The sequence below is a fragment of the Lepidochelys kempii genome, chromosome 13 (genome assembly GCF_965140285.1).
Source record: "Lepidochelys kempii isolate rLepKem1 chromosome 13, rLepKem1.hap1, whole genome shotgun sequence".
Lineage (NCBI taxonomy): Eukaryota > Metazoa > Chordata > Testudines > Cheloniidae > Lepidochelys > Lepidochelys kempii.
The window spans coordinates 35,615,881-35,639,799 of record NC_136392.1 but is presented as its reverse complement, the minus strand read 5'-3'; the positions used below and the strand labels follow the sequence as shown (position 1 = coordinate 35,639,799).

Sequence of the window (23,919 nt, the reverse complement as noted above, 5' to 3'; positions counted from 1 at the left end):
GAGCGGGAAACTGAGCCCAGCAAGCCCCACAGGACAGGAGCTGCTTCAAATGGGACATGGGGGTAGGTGTCAAAGCAGGACAGTCCCACAAAACCCAGGACTGTTGGGAGGTCTGTAGGGCTGCCACCTCTGAGATACAAAAACATGGGACAGCTGCAATGGTCCTGAGACCGTCACACTGGACAGCTGGCAGCATGTACCAGGCTCCCAGACCGTTGGCGTTGACCACAAGTTACCTTGGCCTATTATCACAGAATAGTTCAGGGGGAGCTAGTCGTGAACTGACTTTTACAGGCCAGGCTGGCTTGCAGCCACTCAACTGGATAAACAAGTAAAGAGAGAAGGAAGGCCAGAGAGTGTTGAGTGTGGGAATAGAGTGCAATAGTGTTTCCTGCCAGAGTTTGCTTGTGGGTGAATACAACACACCCCCACCCCCACCCCCGAGAAAGAGATGGTGATAAAAATGACTATGTAAATTGCTTTAGATGAACAGTCTCACCTGCAGACCCTGGTCTTGTGGGTGCCCAGGAATTCCCCACGTTGGAGCAGCGCTTGCTACGAGCCCTCAAGGACAAGGCTGGAAGGTCCGGGACTGTCCATAGCAGAAGGAGCGTAAGCATTGATTCTTGCTTGCTTGGTAGAAAGCACGTATTTAGTAACACATGAAGGCTTATTATACTTTGGCAATAAAACCGGTTATACTTACACACCTGGTGTGGCTTCATTGAGTGTATCTGAACCCCCCCCCCCCATATTTTGGCTCGACACAGAGAGACTTCCCAGGGGAGCTATGAAGGGATGATCCTGGGAAAAAATGGGCAGGTGGCAACCCTAGCAGGGCATGGAATTAAAAAGGGATCCCAGGAGGGGTTGTGTGTGTATGGGGGGAAGGAATGCAGGGGCTGTGTAGGATGTTCCAATACAGGAGCTGTGGGTGGGAGGGAGAAATCAGGGCTGTGTGTGTGTGCGTGCAGAGCAATGCAGGGACTGTGTGGGGAGTGCAGGAGCTGTGTGTGTTCAGAGCAATGCAGGGATTGTGGGGGAGTGCAGTGCAGGAGCTCGCTCTGCGTGCAGAGCAATGAAGGGACTGTGGAGGGGGTGTGTGCAGTGCAGGAGCTGGGTGCATGTGTGCAAAACAGTGCAGGGGCTGTATTTGTGTGTGTGTGGGGGGGGGAGGGGGTGTTCTGCCCTCAGACACCAGAGTCCTTGGGAGTCACTGACAACAAAGTTTGCAGCATAAACAAGTTTCCAGGTGCTGTTCATTAGTTGAGGCTCCTAAGGGCACCCAGACAAGCAGCCATCAAAGGTTGGGGAGGGAATTGGGGTCAAGTATTGGCACCATCAGCATGGCTGGCTGAGCTCCTCTGCAGGGCTTTTCTTTCACCGGTTCAAAGGCAGGAGTGTGTTGCCATCCCCAGATTACAAACTGGGAAACAGAACTCTTTCTAATAGCCATTTACTAGCAGGTGGTGTGTGTGAGATGGAGGCTTTACGGAGTAGAAAGCTACTTCACTGCCTTGCCCTGTTTGCTTTTCTTTTTCAATAGCCTTCTCCCTAGGGCAAAGCATGCAGATGCTCTGTAAGGACAGAAAATCGCTTGTTTCATAGTAAATCTACAAATATGTGGCCAGAAATCCTCCTTATTTAGTATAATATGGAAACTGACCCTTGAAATTAAAATGAAGACACTGGGTTTGATTGTCAGTTATTTCTGCCTCCAGTAATATAGCTTCCAGGTGGTTAAAAAAGCCCCGCCCCCGCGAAAGACAAAAGTTTTGCCAATGCAAGAGGCAATGTGAACGTGGCTTTGTCGCGCCTGCCAACAGAGCTTATGTCACTCGCAGGGCTGACAAAATACCGCAAAAAAGTGTTCACACACACTGACTTTTAGCGACAAGGCTGTGTCGACACAGCCTTGTCACTAAAAGCTGCATAGTGTAGAAAAGTCCTCAGTGTCTCTTTGGGTGGGGGAAGCAGAGGAGAACCTCGATGATGTCACTCCCCTGCCTTATATAGTTCTTGTGTAGGCAGGAACCCTTTGTCTCCCAGTGGAAGAACATTGGCATTCCAAGTGGTGGGTCCAGTACCAGGTGACTCAGACCCATGTTTCTGCAGGGCTGTGGCAGCCATACTTCGCAGGCTTTCTGGAGAGTCCACAGGAAGACTGAACTCTTTCAAAAAGAAAAGGAGGACTTGTGGCACCTTAGAGACTAACCAATTTATTTGAGCATAAGCTCACGAAAGCTTATGCTCAAATAAATTGGTTAGTCTCTAAGGTGCCACAAGTCCTCCTTTTCTTTTTGCGAATACAGACTAACATGGCTGCTACTCTGAAACCTGAACTCTTTCACAGTCCACTGTCATTGCTAATGGCCCATTAGCCCTGTCTGGCTTTTCTATTGTTGTACCTGAAGGGCTGGTTGCGGTGACACCCAAAGTAACATATTTGAAATACAGATAAATAGTTTATATTCCTAAACTTTGGATACAGAAATTATACAGGCATACATATTGGATAATCACATTCAGTAAATCATAACCTTTCCAATGATACCTCACATGAGCCACCTTGCATAAAGTATATCTCAGTTATGTCATTCATATCATAAGCATATTTTCACAAAGAATCTGGAGTAAAATGTCACAGCCTCCATCACACACACCACCTGCTAGTAAACGGCTATTAGAAAAAATGAGGAGTCCTTGTGGCACACTAACAAATGTATTTGGGCATAAGCTTTCGTGAGCTAGAAGCTTATGCTCAAATAAATTTGTTAGTCTCTAAATTGCCACAAGGACTCCTTGTTTCTGCTGATACAGATTAACACAGCTACCACTCTGAAGGCTATTAGAAAGAGTTCTCGGTTTCCCAGTTTCTAATCCAGGGATGACAACACACTCCTGCCTTTGAACCTGTGAAGGAAAAGCCCCGCAGAGGAACTCAGCGAGCCATGCTGATGCCAACACTTGACCCCAATTCCCCACCACGCCTTTGAGGACTGCTTGTCTTGGTGCAATTAGGAGCTGTCATAAATATAAAGGGGAGGGTAACAACCTTTATGTATGCAGTAATATAAAATCCCTCTTGGCCAGAGGTACAGAATCACTTACCTGGAAGCAGTTAATCAGTTCAATTAACCTAGTTGGCATCTGACCAGAAGGACCAATGGGGAAAGAAGATACTTTCAAATCTGGAGGGGGGGAGAGGGTTGTTTTGTGCTCTTTTGTGTGCGTTCCTTCTTGAAACAGAGAGAGTCCAAGCAGGTAATCCAGATCCTACTAAAATGATAGTAGGCCAAGAAGGCCAATGGCATTTTGGGATGTATAAGTAGGGGCATAGCGAGCAGATCGAGGGACGTGATCGTTCCCCTCTATTCGACATTGGTGAGGCCTCATCTGGAGTACTGTGTCCAGTTTTGGGCCCCACACTACAAGAAGGATGTGGATAAATTGGAGAGAGTCCAGCGAAGGGCAACAAAAATGATTAGGGGTCTAGAACACATGACTTATGAGGAGAGGCTGAGGGAGCTGGGATTGTTTAGCCTGCAGAAGAGAAGATTGAGGGGGGATTTGATAGCTGCTTTCAACTACCTGAAAGGGGGTTCCAAGGAGGATGGCTCTAGACTGTTCTCAATGGTAGCAGATGACAGAACGAGGAGTAATGGTCTCAAGTTGCAGTAGGGGAGGTTTAGATTGGATATTAGGAAAAACTTTTTCACTAAGAGGGTGGTGAAACACTGGAATGCGTTACCTAGGGAGGTGGTAGAATCTCCTTCCTTAGAGGTTTTTAAGGTCAGGCTTGACAAAGCCCTGGCTAGGATGATTTAACTGGGAATTGGTCCTGCTTCGAGCAGGGGGTTGGACTAGATGACCTTCTGGGGTCCCTTCCAACCCTGATATTCTATGATTCTATGATTCTATGATACCTCTAAAATTCCAGAAATTGTAAGTAATAGCAAGGAAATACGTTAGATTATCTTTTGTTTTAGCTTGTGAATTTTACCTATGCTAAGAGGGAGTTTTATTCTTGTTTTGTCACTTTAAAGTTAAGCCTAGAGGGGAATCCTTTGTGTTTTAAGTCTTTTTATTACTCTGTAAAATTACCTTCCGTCCTGATTTTACAGAGGTGCTTCTTTTACTTTTTTTTTTTTTTAAATATAATAAAATTCTTCTTTTAAGAACCTGATGGGTTTTTAGTGTCCTAAAAACCCAAGGGTCTGGTCTGTGCTCACCTTGTTGACCTATTTGGTTGGTATATTATTCTCAAGCCTCCCCAGAAAAGGGGGTAAGGGGCTTGGGGGGGGGGGAGATAGGGCTCCAAATGGCTCCTCCCTGAATGTTTGTCTAAATCATTTGGTGGTGGCAGCAATACCATCCAAGGACAAGGAATTTGTGCCTTGGGGAAGTTTTTAACCTAAGCTGGGGGAATATAAATTTAGGGGGTCTTTCGTGCAGGTCCCCACATCTGTACCCCAGAGTGGGGAGGGAACCCTGACAGGAGCCTCAACTGCTAATTAACAGTGCCTCGATACTTGTTTATGCTGCAGACTTTGTTGTCAGGGATTCCCAAGGACTCTGGTGTCTGAGGACAGAACACCCACCCATACACACACAGCCCCTGCATTTTTCTGCACACACACACACACAGAGCTCCTGCACTGCACACACCCCCACAGCTCCTGCATTGCTCTGCACACACAGAGCCCCTGTATTGCACATCCCCTCCCCACGATAACTCCTGTGTCCGGTGTCTAAGGGCAGAACTGTGGCCTTTACATGATTTGCTGGGCTGGTGCAAGTCCTGGTGCACTTGAGCAGTGCTACCCACAGGCGCTGGGTGTTCCCAGGCCAGGATGTGCCCTAGCCCCTGGGGAACAGGCAGCAGAGGCATTACAGCTGGATGGGCCCCCGGATTGCTCCCTGGTGGGGCTGGGCAGCAGCTGTGGGGTCTAGGGCAACCCTCAGGCCCTGCCCAGATTATGCCAATCCCTCAAGACCACCAAACCCGCTCTCCTGGCAGAGCAGCACCTGCCAGTGGCAGTGTGGGCATCTCCCTTTCCTGGCTGCCCCCAGGCTTGCAGTGGGAGATGCCTGATGGGGAACAGGGAGCGGAAGTTAATTTGACCCCATGCCACCATAATAGGGTCCTATGGGGGCACAATGACTGGAAGTTATATTGCCCTGGTGAGCGCGGTATTAGAATCCATCCAGAAACAGTGACCAGAAGTTTTATTGCCCCAGTGCGCGCTCCATTAGAGTCCGAACGGGATAGTGACTGAAATTGACATCACCCAATAATCTCTCTAATGGATTTCCACCAGGAACAGTGGGTGGAGGTTGCCCCACTTCCATAACAGGGGAATGAGAAGCTAGTGGAGAATGGAAGAGCTGGCCAGGGCTGGAGGCTTTGAGACGAGGGGCACTTGGCAGCTATTGGGGAGTGGGGGAGGGAGGAGGGGCAGGGATGTGGGGGTCCCTGCTGCAGTGCAGCAAGCTGGAGCCTACACTCCCGTGGTGCACTGGGGCTGGTGCAGAGAGGCCCACAGGGCGGGGCAGGGAGACAACATCTCCCATAGGGAGAGGGCCCTTCCAAGCAAGGTTGGCACCTCCCGAAGCAGCACGGACCCTTTCCCAGCATCACAGCAGCTTCTGCTTCCGGCCTCGCACCACCGACCCCTTGTCCTAGAAATGAGATGGTAGGGCCAGACTGGCAGTGGCTAATGGAAGATGGAGACAGGGGAGACACTATATCTACCATGATGCTCCAGGGCTAGGATTGCCAACTTTCTATTCCCACAAAATTGAACACCCTTGTCCCACCCCCTGCCTCCATCTCCCATCAGCCTGGTCAGTTCGTATCTCTGATGTTCATAACTCTGAGGTTCCACTGTATCCCCCTATTGACTGGGTACATGTCACCTCAGGTCATGATGCTGAGATCAAGTTTCTAGACACCATGAATAACTGCTTCTTGGAGTAGCTAGTCCTGGAGCCCACAAGTGGGGAGGCCACCCTTGATTTAGTCCAAAGTGAAGCAAAAGATGTGGTCCAGAAGGTGAATATAGCTGAAACACTCAGTAATAGCAACCATGATATAATTAAATGTTAACATCCTCGGCTGGGGGGGTACGGGGGAAAAAGGGGGAATGACACCAAAGAAACCCACCACAGTAGCATTTAATTTCAGAAAGGGAAAACTACAAAAAAAATGAGAAAGCTAGTTAAATGGAAATTAAAAGGTATAGTCACAAAAATGAAATGCCTACAAGCTGTATGGAAACTTTTAAAAAACATCATAGTAGAGGTTCAAATTAAATGTATACCCCAAGTTAAAAAAAAACACATAGTAAGAGGACCATTAAAGTGCCACCATGGTTAAACAACAAAATTAAAGAGGCAGTTAGAGGCATTAAGGCACCTTTTAAAAATTGGAAGTTAAATCTTATTGAGGAAAATAGAAAGAAACAAACACCAGCAGGTCAAGGGTAAAAGTTTAATTAGGCAGGTCAAAAAAGAATTTGAAGAGCAACTTGTGTGGCAAAATACCTTGTTTGCCTCAGTCCTTTTTAGCCTTAAAGACTCAGGTTTGGGGCAAAGCAAATCCTTATAGGTGGCACAGGGTCCTGCTACTCCTCTCCTCAGTTAGCCCCTTGTGCTTATTTTCCTTCCCTCCTGAGGAGCAAATGTAGCCTCCCTACTGGGAAGGTTTGGTTTCTGGCTGCAAACAGCCTACTAACAGTTTCCCTACTCCTTCACTCTCCCCCTCCTACTACCCAGGGGAGGGGTTAAAAAGGTCCCAAGTAGTTGGAGTCAGCTGAACCTAATTGATTCCCTAGCAACCCCTTTTCCAGCTGAACCTTATTGCCCCCTGGTTCTCTCTCCTCAGTGGATAGGGAGGGGCCTTTTAAACCCCTGGGACTAATTACTACCCCCTTTTTGTAGCTGTTTGTCCTGGGTTTACCACACTAGCCAAAGTCTCAAAAACCAACAGCAAAAAAATGTTTAAGTACATCTGAAGCAGGATCTTCAAGTACATTTGTTCAAGTTTAAGTACATCTGAAGCAGGATCTTCAAGTACATTTGTTCAAGTTTAAGTACATCTGAAGCAGGATCTTGTGTTTAAGTACATCTGAAGCCTGCCAAACAATCAGTGGAGTCACTGGACAATCAAGGTGCTAAAGGAGCAGTCAAGGAAGACTAGGCCATTGCAGAGAAGCTAAATAAATTCTTTGCATCTGGCTTTACTGCTGAGGATGAAAGGGAGGTTGAAAATCCAGACTCCTAGGTTTTATTCCCAATTTTGGGAGAAGAATGAATCAGGACACCTGGGTTCTATTCTCAGCTGGGCCAGTGACTCAGACAAGTCACTTGGGCCCAGATCTCATAGATATTTAGGGCATGGCTATACTTGCAGATGTAGAGCTCTGTGAATTAAACCAGCCCTTGGAGAGCACAGTAGGGAAAGCTCTGCAGTGTGTTCACACTGTCAGCTGCAAGTGCACTGGCATGGCCACATTTGCAGCACTTGCAGCAGCATTGTGAGTGGTGCATTATGGGCAGCTATCCCACAGAGCACCTCTTCCCATTCTGGTGCTGTGGCTTGTGGGAAGGGGGTGGAGGGCTGCAGGGCATTCTGGGTCCTGTCCCAATGCCCCGAGATGCATCACTTCGCATCCCAGAAATCTCCCTGCTTCCGTCCATATTTGGCACCATCTTTCAACCTTTTTTGTACTGTGCACTCTGTATTCCCTTTTGGTCTGCGGGAATGGAACCCAAAGTGCTAAGGAATATGCTGATGAGTCTCGCCAGCACATCTGTCATAAATATAAAGGGAAGGGTAACCACCTTTCTGTACACAGTGCTATAAAATCCCTCCTGGCCAGAGGCAAAGCCCTTTTACCTGTAAAGGGTTAAGAAGCTCAGGTAGCCTGGCTGGCACCTGACCCAAAATGACCAACGAGGGGACAAGATACTTTCAAATCTGGAGTGGGGGGAAAGGCTTTTGTCTGTCTGTGTGATACCTTTGCCGGGAACAGATCAAGGATACAAGCCCTCCAACTCCTGTAAAGTTAGTAAGTAATCTAGCTAGAAAATGCATTAGGTTTTCTTTGTTTTGGCTTGTGAAATTCGCTGTGCTGGAGGGAATGTGTATTCCTGTTTTTGTGTCTTTTAAGGTTTTGCCTACAGGGATTCTTTGTTTGGAATCTGACTGCCTGTAAGATTATCTTCCATTCTGATCTTACAGAGGTGATTCTTTCACCTTTTCTTTAAATGAAATTCTTCTTTTAAGAACCTGATTGATTTTTCATTGTTCTTAAGATCCAAGGGTTGGGGTCTGTGTTCACCTGTACCAGTTGGTGAGGATATTATTATCAAGCCTTCCCCAGGAAAGGGGGTGTAGGCTTGGGGGAATATTTGCGGGGAATAGGACTCCAAGTGGTCCTTTCCCTGTTCTTTGTCTAAATCACTTGGTGGTGGCAGCAGCATACTGTTCAAAGACAAGACGGAATTTGTGCCTTGGGAAAGTTTTTAACCTAAGCTGGTAAGAATAAGCTTAGGGGGTCTTTCATGCGGGTCCCCACATCTGTACCCTAGAGTTCAGAGTGGGGAGGGAACCCTGACAACATCACATTTGGCAGTCAAGTTACTCCTTAAGCTACAAACTGACAGTAAGGAGTCCGACGATGTCGACTCGCTTAACGCATATGACACGAGATTGCTTGTGGCATTTATGGACATGCTCACCGCCATGGAACACCACTTTTGGGCTCAGGAAACACGCACTGAGTGGTGGGATCACATCGTCATGCAAGTCTGGGGTGACGAGCAGTGGCTGCAGAACTTTCGGTTGAGAAAAGCCATTTTCATGGGACTGTGTGATGACCTCACCCCCACCCTGCGGCGCAAGTACACGAGATTGAGAGCTGCCCTGCCGGTGAAGAAGTGGGTGGCTATTGTAATCTGGAAGCCAGTTTGGAGTGGGAAAGTCGACCGTTGGAATCATGTTGATGCAAGTTTGCAGGGCCATTAATCGCATCCTGCTCAGAAGAACCGTGACTCTGGGTAACGTGCATGACATTGTAGCTGGCTTTTCACAAATGGGTTTCCTTAACTGCGGAGGGGCGATAGATAGGACGCATATTCCAATTCTGACACCAGCCCACCTAGCCTCCGAGTACGTTAATCAGAAGGGGTATTTCTCTATGGTTCTCCAGGCACTTGTGGATCACTGTGGACATTTCATTGACATTAATGCAGGCTGGCCCGGAAAGGTGCATGATGCACGCATCTTTCGGAACACTGGCCTGTTCAGGAAGCTGCAAGCCAGGACTTTCTTCCCAGACCAGAAGATCACCGTATGGGAAGTTGCCCATTGTGCCCATTGTGATCCTTGGAGACCCCACTTACCCTTTAATGCCATGGCTCATGAAACCCTACACGGGGAGCCTTGACAGCAGCAAGGAGCGGTTCAACAGCAGGCTGAGTCAGTGCAGAATGACTGTGGACTGTGCTTTTGGCCATTTAAATGGCTGCTGGCACTGTCTGTATGGGAAGCTGGACCTGGCCGATGACAACATCCCTGTGATCATATCCGTGTGCTGTACCCTCCATAACATTTGTGAAGGGAAGGGTGAAAGATTCACTCAGGCATGGAACTCGGAGGTTCAACACCTGGAAGCTGAATTTGAACAGCCAGAGAGCAGGGCTATTAGAGGAGCTCAGTGCGGGACTGCAAGGATTGGGGATGCCTTGAGGGAGCAGTTTGAGGCTGAAAGTCACCAGTAATGTTTGGTGCCCCGCACGGGAGTGAAAGGTGGTGGTTCCAGTGTTAGTAGGAATCTGTGTTTGCTACACTGACTTGCAGTGCCTGTTGCTTTCCTGGGCTAAGGTATCTTTTACTTAATGCAATAATAAAGAATGTTTTCAAAGCCAGAAAATCCATTTATTGAAAAGAAAATTCATTTATTGAAAAGAAACACAACTGCTTGGGAAACAGAAAGGGCAAAGAGGTGGGGTGGTGAATGGTTCAATCACAGATTTGTGTATGCCCTGTTATCATACTCTGCCTTCCTGTCTGGAGTGCTGTGCAATGAGTGCTGCACTTCAGGATGGCTAAAATGCATGGTGTTGGGGGTTGAGTGCAGTGGGTAAGGGTCGTAGTTTTCAGGGCTGGGTGGTGAAGCTACAGGTGTTGGAGGCAGCTGGTGTCGATAAGAACCCGGATGTGGGGAAAGTGGGTTGGAGGTGACATGGGGGCACAAGGGAAAGGGTTTTGGGACAAGGGCTGCAGTGGGGGGGGGGCGGGCACGGTAGTGCTCCACCTGTGTGGCTACGAGCGCCTGTATCGGGTCCTCTTGGTGCTCCATAATGCTTAGCAGCCGCTCCATGCTTTGGTGCCAGTGATCCACATTCTGCCGGCAGACCCTCCTTTCACTCTCCCGCCACTCCTGCGCTTTTTGATTTTCATTATGGGACTGCTGCATTATTTCATGCAGCATGTTGTCTTTGCTTCTACATGGCCTCTTCCTAATTCTTTGGAGTCTTTCAGCCAGTGATAACATGGGCCGCTGACATCTCAAGGTTGCACCTGTAAAGGCAAAATGCAACACTTAACAGAGGCAGCATTGTTCACATCAGACAGAGCAATGATTTGCCCATACTTAAAGACAAGCACAGGCTATACAATAGCAGAATTTGCCCATCCCTAAACGAGCGCATATAACCCACAGGAGCCCCAAAATGGTGAGTAAGCACAGAGACAAGGGGGCCGGATTGTTTCACGGCCATACCGTCCTCTGGGTTTCTGTGCCTTGGGGAGAGCTAACAGCTGCAAGAGGTCCCTATACTGAACACTGTCCCCACATTTTCCACAGGAGTTCATCCTGGAAGATATCTCGCTGATGAGGGTGACCTGGGAAGCAAGGGAGGGTCTTCTACTATAATGTGGCTTCTCCCCTGGTCCGTATGCAGTTTGCCTCTGTGCAGCAATGGTCCCCCCGCTCCTCATGGCGCAGTGGCATGGACATGTTAGCCTTACTGGGACAAGAAATACAGTAGCTCTCCCAAGGAACCTGCGCAAGTGCATTGCCCAGCTTCTGCATGAGACCTTTGAAGAGATCACTGAGGTATATTACCGCGATGCGAGAGAGCATATCAACACCCTATTCCGCATCTAGGCATGCTTGCAGCCCTAGCCCTCCTCGCCCCAAGAACCCGCACAGAAAAACATTCGTCCCAAAATAAAAGCCGCTTACCAAGCATCTCCTTTGGTGTTTGTCCTTCCCCAAGCACTGGCCACTGCGATTGGCTACCTTCTTCCTGGCTTGAGAACAGCTCCTGGCTGCATGCATCTAGGGGTGTCTCCCTCCTCCTCAGCACCCTCACTCCCCTTTCCTCCTCCTCCTCCTCCTGCCTTGTTAAACTGGGCTCTGAAGTATCCATGGTGGTCCTCAGAGTGGAGGTAGGGTCACCCCCAAGTATTGCGTCCAGCTCTTTGTAGAAATGGTAGGTCCCGGGGGCAGCACTGGAGTGGCATTCCACAGCTCCTTCACTTTAACCCTGCACTGCTGTGCGTCTTGGTCATGGCCCCTTTCCATCATGTCCCTTGATATCTGCCCAAAGGTATTGTAATTCCTACGGTTGGAGCACAGCTGGGACTGGACAGCTTCCTCCCCACAAACACTGATGAAGTCCAGCACCTCTCCATTTCTCCATACTGGGGATCACCTGGTGCGTGGAGGCATGGTCACCTGGAAAGATTTGCTAAGAGCACTCCACGCCTTGCTGAGCAAACAGGAAAGGGATTTTCAAAATTCCCAGAGAATTTAAAGGGTGGGTCTGATGGTTGGTCACCTGAGGGCAGGGCAGTAGAGTTCAAAGTGATGACCAGAGTGGCTAGAACAGGCATTGTGGGATACTTCTGGAGGCCGATCAGAGCGCAATAACAGACCAGGGTGTCCACACTGGCGCCGTGGTCCTCCAGCCGGGACACAGCAAGTGTAATGCCTCTCGTCGAGGTGGATTACCAGAAGCGCTCCAGCCGCAGAGTCCAAGCGCTGTACGTGCCTTGCCAGTGTGGACACTTCATGAGTTAGTGTGCCCGGGGATGCTTTAATGCACTCTAATTCACAAGTGTAGCCAAACTCTTAGGTGCTTAATTCCCAGTGCGAGTTATATGCCTCTATACCTTTGAGGATCTGCGCCTTCACCTCTTTCTGAGCCTGTTTCTCCACCTGTAAAATGGCGACAGTGGTGGCTACCTTTGGACTACACACGGAAAGGAAAATTCTGCTGTGAAATACACCAGTTTAAACCTGGAGCAAGCAACTCCACTGAAGTTAACAGGGTTATGTCAGTGTAAGTGAGAGCACAGTCTGGTAGGAAGCATGGTACACAAGGGATTTTATTATTCTCCTTTGCAGATTTTGCCAAGATTTCCCACATTTATTTTACCCACAAATGTTATTGAAGTCCCACATTGCAGATGCCTCCTACAGCCTTTGACTCTGAATCTGGATATATATTAGGATTGTCAAAGGCATTTAAATGAATTAGGTGCCTAACTCCTACGGAAGTTAGGGTGCCTAGGTACTTTTGAAATACTTTAGATACTTTTCAGCATCTTTAGGTGCCTAAACAACCTTTAGAAATTTGGCTCTCTACTGCCAGTACCTTTCTGTATTTTCCAGTCCTGGGACTTCAGAATGAGGAAAATCCAAAGTGCTATATAAATGTGAAATATGTTTATTGATATTACATTTTTTGTAAGGGGTTTGGAAATCAAAATGATCCCAAAATTCCAGGGCTACATTTTTCAAAACTAGGACCCTAAATTCAGATTCCTAAACTCTGATTTAGTCTCCTAAATAAGTGACCTTCAGAAATGTTGAGCAGGGTTGCTCTGTACTTTTGAATATCAGCCCAATCTACACCCCACATAAGGATTTCTGGACAGTGCCTCCAAAAACTCCAGGCTAGTTTTTCAAATTTTGGCCCAAGATTGCATTCTTATAACAGACTGAAAAATCTTTATATGCATCTGAGGAAGTGAGCTGTAGCTCACGAAAGCTTATGCTCTAATAAATTGGTTAGTCTCTAAGGTGCCACAAGTACTCCTTTTCTTTTTGAAAAATCTTTGAGATTTCACAGAAAACCATGGATTTCTGTCACACGAATTTTCCTAAAACCAGCTCTGTAAAGCCATGGGTTAAAGTTTCTGCATCTCATTCACCTCATTCAGAGAAATAACACTGACTGCTTTATGTTCTCAGCCAATTACAAAGCCGCTCTCTTCCCTGTCCCACCTACCACTTCCTCTTATCTGTCTCTCTTTCATCATCACTATACTTCCTGTATCCTTGTTTCTATATTCCGAGTCCTAGGCCAGTGTGGTGGGTAAGTTGCAAGATCTCTAATTCGGTTTGAATCCTTTGCCATTCTGGGTTTAATTTTTGCCATCCACCCATATGTTAAGATTAGAATACGTGTCCTTAAGACTTTATGTGGGGAGAGCAGTGTTCCCGTGGATGGAATTTGGCACTGGGACTGGTGAATTCAGAATGTGTAGGTCACCCCGTTAAGTGGGGCCAAAGGCAGGAGGTTATTGGGAAAGTGGTCTGTTAAACTGTGAGATTGTGCTGTGTGATCTTCAGCGACACCCCTGAAATTCCCATTGAATTCGCAGTATCTGGGCGAAACAGATGACATGATTTGTCCCTGCGTTTTAATGAATTACTATGTGTCTGTCTGCAGTGTCCTCTTCAGGCCTGCACGAAGGCACGCATGCGGTGGAAAGAGTTGGTTATCTCTCTCTCTCCCCCCCGGCATGATTTGGTGACTTGTTTCAGGGCAGGCAGGGAGTGTGCTGCAGAGCTCGGAAGCGACCCCGGGAGTTCTGACGCTTAGTTTTGCCCTTTAATCCAGTAGACTCTACTCCCAGCTCCGGGAGGGAGAGCAAAGTCCTGAGACCCGCTCCTCCTGCTATAACCAAACCATAATAAACAGCAGGAGTTTTATGTACAAGTGTGTGTCCCTTTAAGAGGAAAAGCACACGGTGGGGGAGCCGGTGAAGGCTGAACGAAGGACGTCCTTGCTGCGGCGGGGGCAGGGCTCGGGAGGTGCCTTCCGCGGTGTGTCCTAGGACTAGCAGCCTCTTTCGGGGTGCGGAATGAGCGGGGAGCGGGTTTGACTTGGGGTTCAGAAATGCTGCTGCTGGCGGCAATGGTGAAGCTGACCACTCCGTGTGTGGCGGATGTGTTGGGGAAAGGGTGGGAGCTGAACGTCGCTCCAGGCCTCAATTTTGCTCTGGCTTTTCTCCCCACTTTATAATTTGCCGGTGAAACTCCACTGAAGGAAGTATATGGAAGTTTAGTTACAAGAGAAGAAAGTTGAGTGGGCTCTGCTGGCTTTGAAACACACCGTGCAATTCAGAGGCTATCTTGAGCCCAATGTGGCTCCCGTGGTAAAACGCCTGTCTGCTTGTATAGTGCCTTTGCTGAAGCCCGGGTGCTCTCCAGACCCCATTTTAAAAATGGGTTTCATGATGGATGGGCTCAAGACTCCTGGGTTCTACCCCAGCACTGGGAGGGTAGAGGGGCCTTATGGTAGGTGAGCTGGGAGTCAGGACTCCTATTACTGGCTCTGAAGATGACCCAGGGGTGACCTTGAGTAAGCCACTTTGCCTGTGCCTCTCTGTACCTCAGTTTCCCCAACTGTACAATGTGACTAGTACTTCATAAGGAAGCATGGTGAGTCTTGATTCATTAATGATTATGCTTATAAAAACACTCCAATCTGGAATGGGAGTTACTAGAAAAAGAGCAAATTATTAAATATTGTTGTTTCTGCATCTGTTTTGACCCCTTATTAGCTACAGGTGGTTGGGTACTTCATAGCCTTTGAGCCATCCCTGTCAGCAACCTTTACCTGATCTGTAGCATCTTAAGACTCTTTGCATCTACCAAGGTAAAGGAAGCCAATCACTTTTATACAGGTCAGAAAGATACTCCTTGAGCCCAGGATCTATGAAGCCTCAAAGGATGTCAGATACAGAATGCAAACACCATAGGCTGCAAGCAGCCAGGCTTTCCCAGAAAGATTCTGTGCCTTGCTCTGGGGGGTTGGATCTGCAAATGAGGCAGTGGGATAAAGTCTGGAGGCTGATTCAGGGCAGCAATGGGTTCAATTAAGGATTATTCTAACACAGAAGATTGGAGCTACATAGGATGGGTGGCCTAACAGGCCTGTTTTCTTGGGGTCAATGTAGGATTGTTCCCTATAGTCTGCTTTCTATCCCTTTGTTCACTCTGGTTTTAAAAGCCATAAAGTCAGTCAGGAAGAGCTGAGACTAGAAGTGTAAATGCGGAAGAGGCTGAGAGGAAGGAGGACTCAGCAGTTAGGGTGCAAGCCTGGGACTTGAGAGACATGGGCTTAATTTCTGGCTCCACCACAAATTTCTTGTGTGACCATGTGCCAGTCTTAGTCTCTCTGTGCCAGATTTTTACAGGTACTTGGGCACTAAAGATACAGATAGATATGTAGTGGAATGTTCAGAAACATGTAGGTTCCTAACACCTACTGATTTCATGTCTGTGAGCACCTAAAGACACAGAATTTTAAAAACTGGCCCAATGCCTCAATTCTTTAGCTGTAAAATTTGGAGAATAGCAGAGCCCTACATCACCAGGAAGAGATTGTGAGGTGGCGCCATGTAAGACTGACCTTAATCTGGTTATATTCATGGCTCTGCCACTTGCTGGTGATCTGGGGCAAGTCATTTGCCTCTCTGTGCCTCAGTTTCCCCATCTATACAATGGGGATGATATTGACTTTGCAGGGCGGATGAGAATTAATGTTTGTAAAGCAGTCGGACTGGAATTGTTGGAGCAGCCTAAGGGGGGTAAGGTACCTAACTCCCGTAGGCTCCTCTGAAAGCCTCACTGTTGAAGATGTTCGGAAGAAAGGAGCTAGAGAAGGCCAAACCCTTGTTACTGTATTAATTTTAGTGAGTGTAGCTTCTGCATTATTGGTAAGTTGCTACTTACCCCTGTAGGCGGGAACGTCCTTGTGTCATGGAGTCCCTGGGCGATGCTCTGGAACTGTTCCCTACAAAGCCAGTCAGGACTCTGGGGAAGTCTCTTCTCTCTGAGCAGACTGTCTTCAGGACACACAGCTTCCACCTTCCTGGGTCTGACCTTGGAGCATTCAGCATCCTCCGCCCCTCACTGTGCTTCCCACAGTGAGTCCGCCCAGGCGGGCTCCTGGGGAAGCCAGAGGGTCCTGCACCCCAACTTCGCAGTCAGATGTGACTCTCAGCCAGCCAGTAAAACAGAAGGTTTATTAGATGACAGGAACATGTTCTAAAACAGAGCTTGTAGGTGCAGAGAACAGGACCCCTCAGCTGGGTCCATTTTGGGGGGCAGTGAGGCAGACAACCAAGTCTGCACTTGACTCCATGTCCCCAGCCAGCCCCAAACTGAAACTCTCTCCCGCCCCTCCTCCTCTGGGCTTTGTCCCTTTCCTGGGACAGGAGGTCACCTGATTCCTTTGTTGTCCAACCCTTTAGCTCTCACCTTGCAGGAGGGAAGGGCCAGGCCATCAGTTGCCAGGAAACAAGGTGTTGGCTATTCTCTGTGTCCAGACCCCTACACATACCTGCCCTCTAGGGCTCTGCAATGATCATACACCCTTATCCCATCACCTAGATACTTAAGAACTGCATAGGGAAAACTGAGGCACCCCCACAATATTCAGAGGAAACATTAAGAACAGTCCCGCTTTGTCACACCTTGTAGTGGCTTTTACACTCCAGTCTCTATTGTAATCTTTAAAAACCTCTTTTCTAACATAGCTGTGGTGATGTTGGATTCTGTTTTGCCAGGTTTTGGTCTGTGTATCCTAAACCACTGTTTGTATCCCTTCATTTTAGGCTGAAAATGGAATTGATGAGCTGGGAGGAAACAATTGCTTTGGACCAATGCCATATTCCAGATACGGGGAGCAATGAGCTGGTATGAGATTGGCTTCTTACAGAGGAAGGGAAATCCCTTGCCTAGGGAACTAAACTCGCCCTAGAGTTCAATGGTTTTGCTGTTATGTCAACTGTAGTGGGTTAGAACGGGGGGGGCTGGGAGTCAGGACCCCTGAGTTTTATTCCCAACTCTGGGGGAGTGTAAACTAGTGGTTAGAGCAAGGGAGTCCAGTCTAGTTGTAGAGAAGGGGGACTGAGAGTCAGGACTCCAACAGAAGAAAAATAACCCTCTCAAATGTTCCACAGGAAGGATTTCGATGTCAAACTTATCTTGGTCACTAACAGAACTCTTCCCCCTGAAAAAAAACAAACAAACCAAGCAAAAACCCAACCCCTTAGTTTTACGATCATGTGGGTGAATGTACTTTGCTGGGAAGTGGGGTTCGCTTTGCTGGGAAGTGGGTACGTGATCTGTTTATTACATCTGCAAGCAAACTAGCTCAGTGGTTTGAGCATTGGCCTGCTAAACGCAGGGTTGTGAGTTCAGTCCTTGAGGGGGCCATTTAGGGATCTGGGGCAAAAATTGGGGATTGGTCCTGCTTTGAGCAGGGGGTTGGACCAGATGACCTCCTGAGGTCCCTTCCAACCCTGATATTCTATGAGTCTATGAGACTCCTGGGTTTTATTTGCCTACCTCTCTTTAAGGGCTTTACCAAGACCTGTAATTTCCAACCTGGAGAGAGGACTCCAGAGTATTCCTGTTAGATCATGGTCCCACCTGCCAGATAACCTATCTCCCTTCCCCCAATTAGTGCAGGCTGAGGTGTGTCAAATCTTCAGTTCTGGCCTTTGGATTGTAGCAGATGTTTTTCAGCTCTGACTTTATCCAAGTGTCTGTTACGAGTTGTGTTGACCGATCCAGCGTTCAGCTACGATCATGGAGTGTAGTAGGAATGACTTGTGGCTTTTGGACCTTGCTAACCTACTCGCCTGTGTGTCTTGAGGCCTTCAGGCTGGTGTTGCCTTAGTGATGTAAACATCAGATTTTAAATCCTCAGTGTCCAGGATTGGTTCGTCTCTTTCCCCTTCTACTGCAGATAAATTAATGCTATTGGTCTGAAGCTGTTTGGGTCTCTTGCTTGAGGGTCTCTTGCTTGAGGTCTTAACAAAATTTGAGATCCTGTCTGCTCACTGTGGACATTAAAAGGGCCATGGGATCTTTTGTTAGCATAGCAGGGAGCTTGGCCAGTTGTCTGCTAAAAAAGGATTCTCAACCTTGTTCTTTGAGGTCACCACAACATGCTATTAAAACTCCAGAGTCCAGCAGGGCTGGGGAGGTCTGGGCTTCAGGGGAGCTGGAGGGGCTTCTGCCCAGCAGGGCTGCGGTGGTTAGCTCTGCGGGGCTCGAGGCTCCAAGTCTTCTGTCTTGGGCCCCTTTCAAGGCTGATTCCCCACTCTGGCACTTTGAATGCAGAAGGTGGGGGCCCACAAGGATTCTAAATATTAATACTGGCCACTTCAGGCTTGTATTAAAGTCCCACGGTTACAGCTTTTCTCTGACCTTGGATTGGTAGGTGCTGCCACCACCCAAGTGCAGAACCCCTTTGAGGCCCAGGAAGGTGCACTTGGGGATTCCTTCCTGTGGGGTGCCCTTTAGCCCCCCTACCCCCTTCCGGGGAAGAGCTGGGGGGAGGGAGGAAGGGAAATCAGCTGTTGCCACCATGTAATTAAACAACATGCACAAACCTCTTAAGACACAGAAATCCAATTCTACTCTTAAAAAAGGTAAATTTTTTTAATTTTAAAAAGAGAGAAATTATATCTGTGAATTTAGGCTTTTGCTAGATGTGTAAAAAAAAAAAAATACAAGGATTAAGCATCAAGAATATCTTTCTTGAGATCCAGCTTAAAGGTTACAAGCAAAACAAAAGCACCTGGGGTTAGCACAGAGGAGTCCACAAGCCATAAACAAATAAAAAGAGATAAACCTAAATGCTTCTTCCTCAACATTTCCTAATCTACTTACATACCTGGGGTTTAAAATGAGTAGTTTCAAGGTATGATACTGAGGATTTTTCATACCTGGCCCCAAGCTTCTTACACCATAACTCTGCCCTGGGAGAACTCTCTGGGAGAACAACCACAGAGGGAGAAAAGGGGAATCTTTGTTTCAAAATTAAAAATTCTAGCCTTCCCATTGATTCTTTTGGTTAGGTGCCCACTCAGTTCCTTTTACCTATGCATAGCAGTGAGACTTTTTAACCCTTTACAGGTAGAGCAATTAGAGAACAGCTACTAAGAGGGATTTTATAGCTACTGGCTGGGTGTCCATAAAAGGGAGCTCTTCCCCCCCCCGCCCCCCTTCATTTATCACAGCCCCAACCAGCCTAATGCTGGCACTACTTCATGGACCAGCCGCGGGCCCCCAGTTGAGAATCGTTGTGCTAAAATATTCCCCTCCTTTCTCCTGTTGCACTTTGCTCTGGCTGTCTCTCTCCACCCCAGAAGTGACTTCATTTTAGTCCTGCTGTCTTCCTCTCCATGTATAGTGCTAGCTCTTCCTGCCTAGATGTGCCCAGGTAGAACTGGCCTGTGGTGTGCTGGGGAATTCAGTTTAGATGGGTCCAGAAGCAACTCTGATCTCTGGTATAGCTGCAGCAGCAGGGCAGAGGAAGAGGCTTTGTGGGTTATAGTTTTATGAATGTTTCTTTGCCTGTTTCAGGTGGTGGAGAGGCTGGAGACTGACTCCCCAACCCCATGAAACGATTGGGGTGAAGTGGACAAATGAAGTTACTGAATCTTGAAAATGGGCTGAAATGAAACACCCCGGATCTGAGCACCAAGTACAGTAGGGTAAGGGTTTCCTGCTGAGTAGGGCCTTAAAGAAAAGGGACTGAGTGCTTTTACAGCCTACATGAGCTGAGATAAGGATAATCAGCTCCTGTGCTTTCAGGGCTTGCTCTGATCTCTGTGAGGGGTAGCGGGGAGTAGCCAGAGGTGTGTTGCTGGAGGCAGGATGCTTCACTTGATGGGGCCCATCCACTGTTTTATTATTAGTTATGTTACACTGTTGCCTAGAGGCCCTACTGTGTTGGGGGTTGTACAGACGCTTAGCAACCATCCCTGTTCCAAAGATTTTTGTTGACTTTGTCTGCTTAGGTTATAAAGGATGGAAGACGGGAAGTATCAGCATTACAGATGGGGAACTGAGGTACAGAGAGCTGACGGCTGAGATTTTTTCAAAGGAGCCCAGTGGAGTTAGGCACCGAAATCAGAGATTTAAAAGGACTTGTTTGAGGTCACCCAGGGTGTCTGTGGCGGAGCTGAGAACTGAGCACAGATGTCCCAGTCCAGAGCCTTAACCACACAACTGTCTTGAGGGTGGGTGTTGAGGGGAGACCCGGCCCACAAGTAATTTCTTCTCAGACCCATGAGACCCCCTCTGTGCTTTGCCATTGGTGGTGTCGCAGCTGGGTTTGAGGGCATGGGTGGAGTGCTATGAGTATATTCAGTCCATCTTTCACCTGATGACACGTGCCCTGAGCAGACCCCATTTCATCAAGGATGGAGAGAAGCATTAACTCCCTCTCCATTTTGTGCCTGCAATGAAATCTAATAGATGTGGTCAACGTTTAAGGCCAGGAGGGACCATTATGACTATCTAGACTGACCTCCTGCATCGTAGGGGGCAAAGAAAGTAACCTAGTAATGCCCACTATGACTCCCTGACTCCTTCCCATTTCTAAAACTCAACTATTATCTCCCCTCTCCACACATGCTGCTTTTAAATAGTACCCTGCACTAGCCCTTCTCATCCCACTGCATCTCCAGTTAACTTCACTGCGCCATTTCCCTGGCTGGAACTGCTGTGACCTTAGAAGCTACTCGTATGGCTTTATTGAAAAGTCAGATTTTGAAGGCTAGACAGAACCGTTAGATTGCCTAGTCTGATCTCTAGTTTAATACCAGCTGGAGAATTTCACCTAGCGATCCTGCTGATTGTGTTTGAGCAAAGCATCCCTCCTAGAAAGGTATTCGTCTCCAATTTTTCAGCATCCGTATTAAAATTGGGACACCAGAACTGGATGCGGTATTCCAGTATTAGACTCACCAGTGCCATATACATGGGTAAAATCACCTCCCTGCTTCTACTGGATACTCCCCTGTTTATGCATGCAGGGATTTTATCCGTCTTCTTTTTGTAGGTAGAGTTGGGGAGCTCATGTTGGAACACGAGGAAGTTGGGTGAGGAAGCAGCTAAAATTCTCAACCACTTGAGGTTTCAGAGTCCTGGGTGGTAGTTTGTGTGTGGGAGGGGCAACCACATCGCCACTTGTAGGACTAGGAGGGGTCTGCTGTGATGAACCGCATGTTCAGTCCGTGTTTCACCTGATCTACCCTGATTGCACACATGCCCTGAGCAGACTAATGAAACAAACACCTGCAGCTGACATCTGATTTGGGAGAAAGCTGATGTTCTAATGGTCTCCAATGGATAAAGTCCCAGACAGTGAGAAGAATAAGTAGCAGATCCATGCAAACTCTTCAGAAACATGGATCTGGTTTTTGTGCAAATGAAGGAGGGGCATAGATGCAAGGAAAAGTTTTCCATGCAGTTGGTAGCTCTTCCCCCTCCCCCTTCTTCTCTCTCTCTCTCTCTCTCCGTTGACCTGGAAACATTTCCTCCTTGTATCTGTAGGGGCAGGAACTCTGAAAACAAAATTGGCTGGTTTCTCTTCTCCCTCCTCGCTCTGGATCCCTTATAGGAATCACAGATGTAAGTGCTGTTGGAAGTTCGTATCCATCCAGTTAGTTAGCATGGCCCCATATTGGCACCCCCCGCCAATGTCACCATGGGGGCAGGTATGGGGCAAGAAAGAGGTACTGTGGCAGACACAGCAGTTAACAAATGTCTTGCATAGAGTATAACATGCGTTCCGCATACAGTGACAAACAGTCTCTGAACTAAAAAGAAAAGGAGTACTTGTGGCACCTTAGAGATATAAATAAATACATTTTGTTAGTCTCTAAGGTACCACAAGTACTCCTTTTCTTTTTGCGGATACAGACTAACATGGCTGCTACTCTGAAACCAGTCTCTGAACTGATCTTCCAAACATTGCCAGGCCGTCTTTCAGTACCTGAAGCTGCAGATGCTTTCAGAAAGCTGTATCTTTCTGCACACATGAACAGGAACTCCTTTTTGCAGGATTTTAGTAAGGAAACTGCTTAGTAAAGGTTTGCTCTTTAGAGAAATTCATGGTGTATCTCTCTAGAGAATCCTGTTGCTTTCAGAGCTGCTCATTTAAGGGAGAGTGGCCGCGATGACCGTTCCTCTGGCTGCCATGAACCATGGGCAGTGGGATTTTTTGTCATCGCAGATTAAACTTGGCCTTTCTTCACTCAGAGTGCTCTTGGATGGGTTTGGCCGTCCGTTGGCACCTTCTGAATTTTGCGGGGTCAGACACTCAAAGAGGCAGAAGGGGACTGGACTTTTAGGGAAAGAAATGGGGTTGAAAAACCACCTGCTCTGTACCTATTTCTCTGTCAACTTTAGGCAGTTGGCTACAGTAACCAGACTGTAAAATTACTATGTGAGCTAAAAGATTGCCTGAGCTGAAGCAGTAGGAGCTATGCTGGCCTCAGCTGGGAGGAGTTAGTACAGTTAAGCTATTTAGTTTTCTAAGAGGCAATTGTGTGCTGCATTCTGCATCTTTAATACTGAGAGATTCCTTATCTTTACAGGGATGATTTGAGATGAACCTTCAAGGAAAATGTATCTTTCTCTCCACCAGCATCAACTGTAAGAGAGAATTTGGGGCCTGAAGATTAAAAGATTTGCCCCGTCTCTGATCTGTATTACAAGGACTCTTTGAAGTTATGTCCAGGAAAGATTACTAAAAACAGGATAATTAAACTAGAATGGATGTGTAAGAGTTGGGTATTTTTTGTACAAACTTTTTGTTCTCAGTGGTAGAACTGAGGGGGAAATGGAGCTTTCTCAACTCTAATCCACTAGTCTGAATTCAGCCCAGGTCAGTTGTGGCTGTGGTTGGGATTTTCAAAGGAGGCTTAAGGGAGTTAGAAGATATGCTATGCTTTAGGCTCCTTTTGAAAATCCCATTGCTATCTGAAGGCTTTTCAGTTGCCCTTTCTGTGAAGTGAGTTAGGGTTTGACCTCATGTCTGAAATACAATATCTGCCCAGATATTTTTAAAGTTCCTAGTCATTGTAATATCCATGGGCTTGTACAAAATTGAGGATCCGGATGATTATCAACATCGGTCTATTTACTGCTGGGTCCAAAATTACTTTCCACTCTTCTGTGAGTTTACTCTCCCGTGTCCACTGTCTGTTTTCTACTACCAACACCGTTTAGGTTACGCTGAGATTTTCAAATGTGCTCAGGATTTGGACACTCGGTTCCCATTCAAAAAATTAATGGGAATTTAACAGGCAAATGCCATAGATTTGAAAATCCTTAACTTAAGCGTATTTAAACTATGTCTCCCTCACCCTATAGGTGCAAACTCGTCAGACACTAGCTCAGACCCTTATTTTGTGCTCCCAATGTTGGCTTCCTCTATCATTCTTTTTTCTCTCCACCCCAAATAAACAGATGTAGATCCTTTCCCACTGAGTGGGCAGCCACCACTGCAGGTCTTCTACATAGCTCACGAAAGCTCATGCTCAAATAAATTAGTTAGTCTCTAAGGTGCCACAAGTACTCCTTTTCTTTCTACATATTACAGTTCTTGTGCTGAACAGCTGGGAGGCAGTGAGAGAGATGGAGTTGAGCGCTAGGGCTGTGTGAACTGAATTCAGCAACGTGTGGTTTTGAGTTTAGATGGTCCTGGGTTATATGGGAGTCAGGACAGATTCTCAATGTCATGAGCAGAGATGCCATGCTGGACCCTCAAAACCAGGGCCATCCCAGAAAACGTGAGGCA

The 23,919-nt window shown here is 47.4% G+C and overlaps 1 long non-coding RNA gene and 2 other non-coding genes across 5 annotated transcripts; all 3 read left to right on the top strand.

Annotated features, from left to right (window-relative positions):
* The first annotated feature begins 13,325 nt into the window (after nucleotides 1-13,325).
* Nucleotides 13,326-22,903, top strand: LOC140896623 (uncharacterized). Of its 3 annotated transcripts, none has more exons than XR_012154596.1 (5): nucleotides 13,326-13,395; nucleotides 16,928-17,009; nucleotides 19,692-19,822; nucleotides 21,669-21,746; nucleotides 22,715-22,903. It is a non-coding gene; the product is annotated as an uncharacterized LOC140896623 (long non-coding RNA). The 3 variants fall into 3 exon arrangements; XR_012154599.1 differs by lacking the exon at nucleotides 13,326-13,395 and adding an exon at nucleotides 13,913-14,129; XR_012154598.1 differs by lacking the exon at nucleotides 13,326-13,395 and adding an exon at nucleotides 13,913-14,160.
* LOC140897431 (small nucleolar RNA SNORD126) lies at nucleotides 21,319-21,396 on the top strand. Its single transcript, XR_012154730.1, has one exon. It is a non-coding gene; the product is annotated as a small nucleolar RNA SNORD126 (small nucleolar RNA).
* On the top strand, nucleotides 22,292-22,439 carry LOC140897430 (small nucleolar RNA SNORA79). Its single transcript, XR_012154729.1, has one exon. It is a non-coding gene; the product is annotated as a small nucleolar RNA SNORA79 (small nucleolar RNA).
* Nucleotides 22,904-23,919: the final 1,016 nt, after the last annotated feature.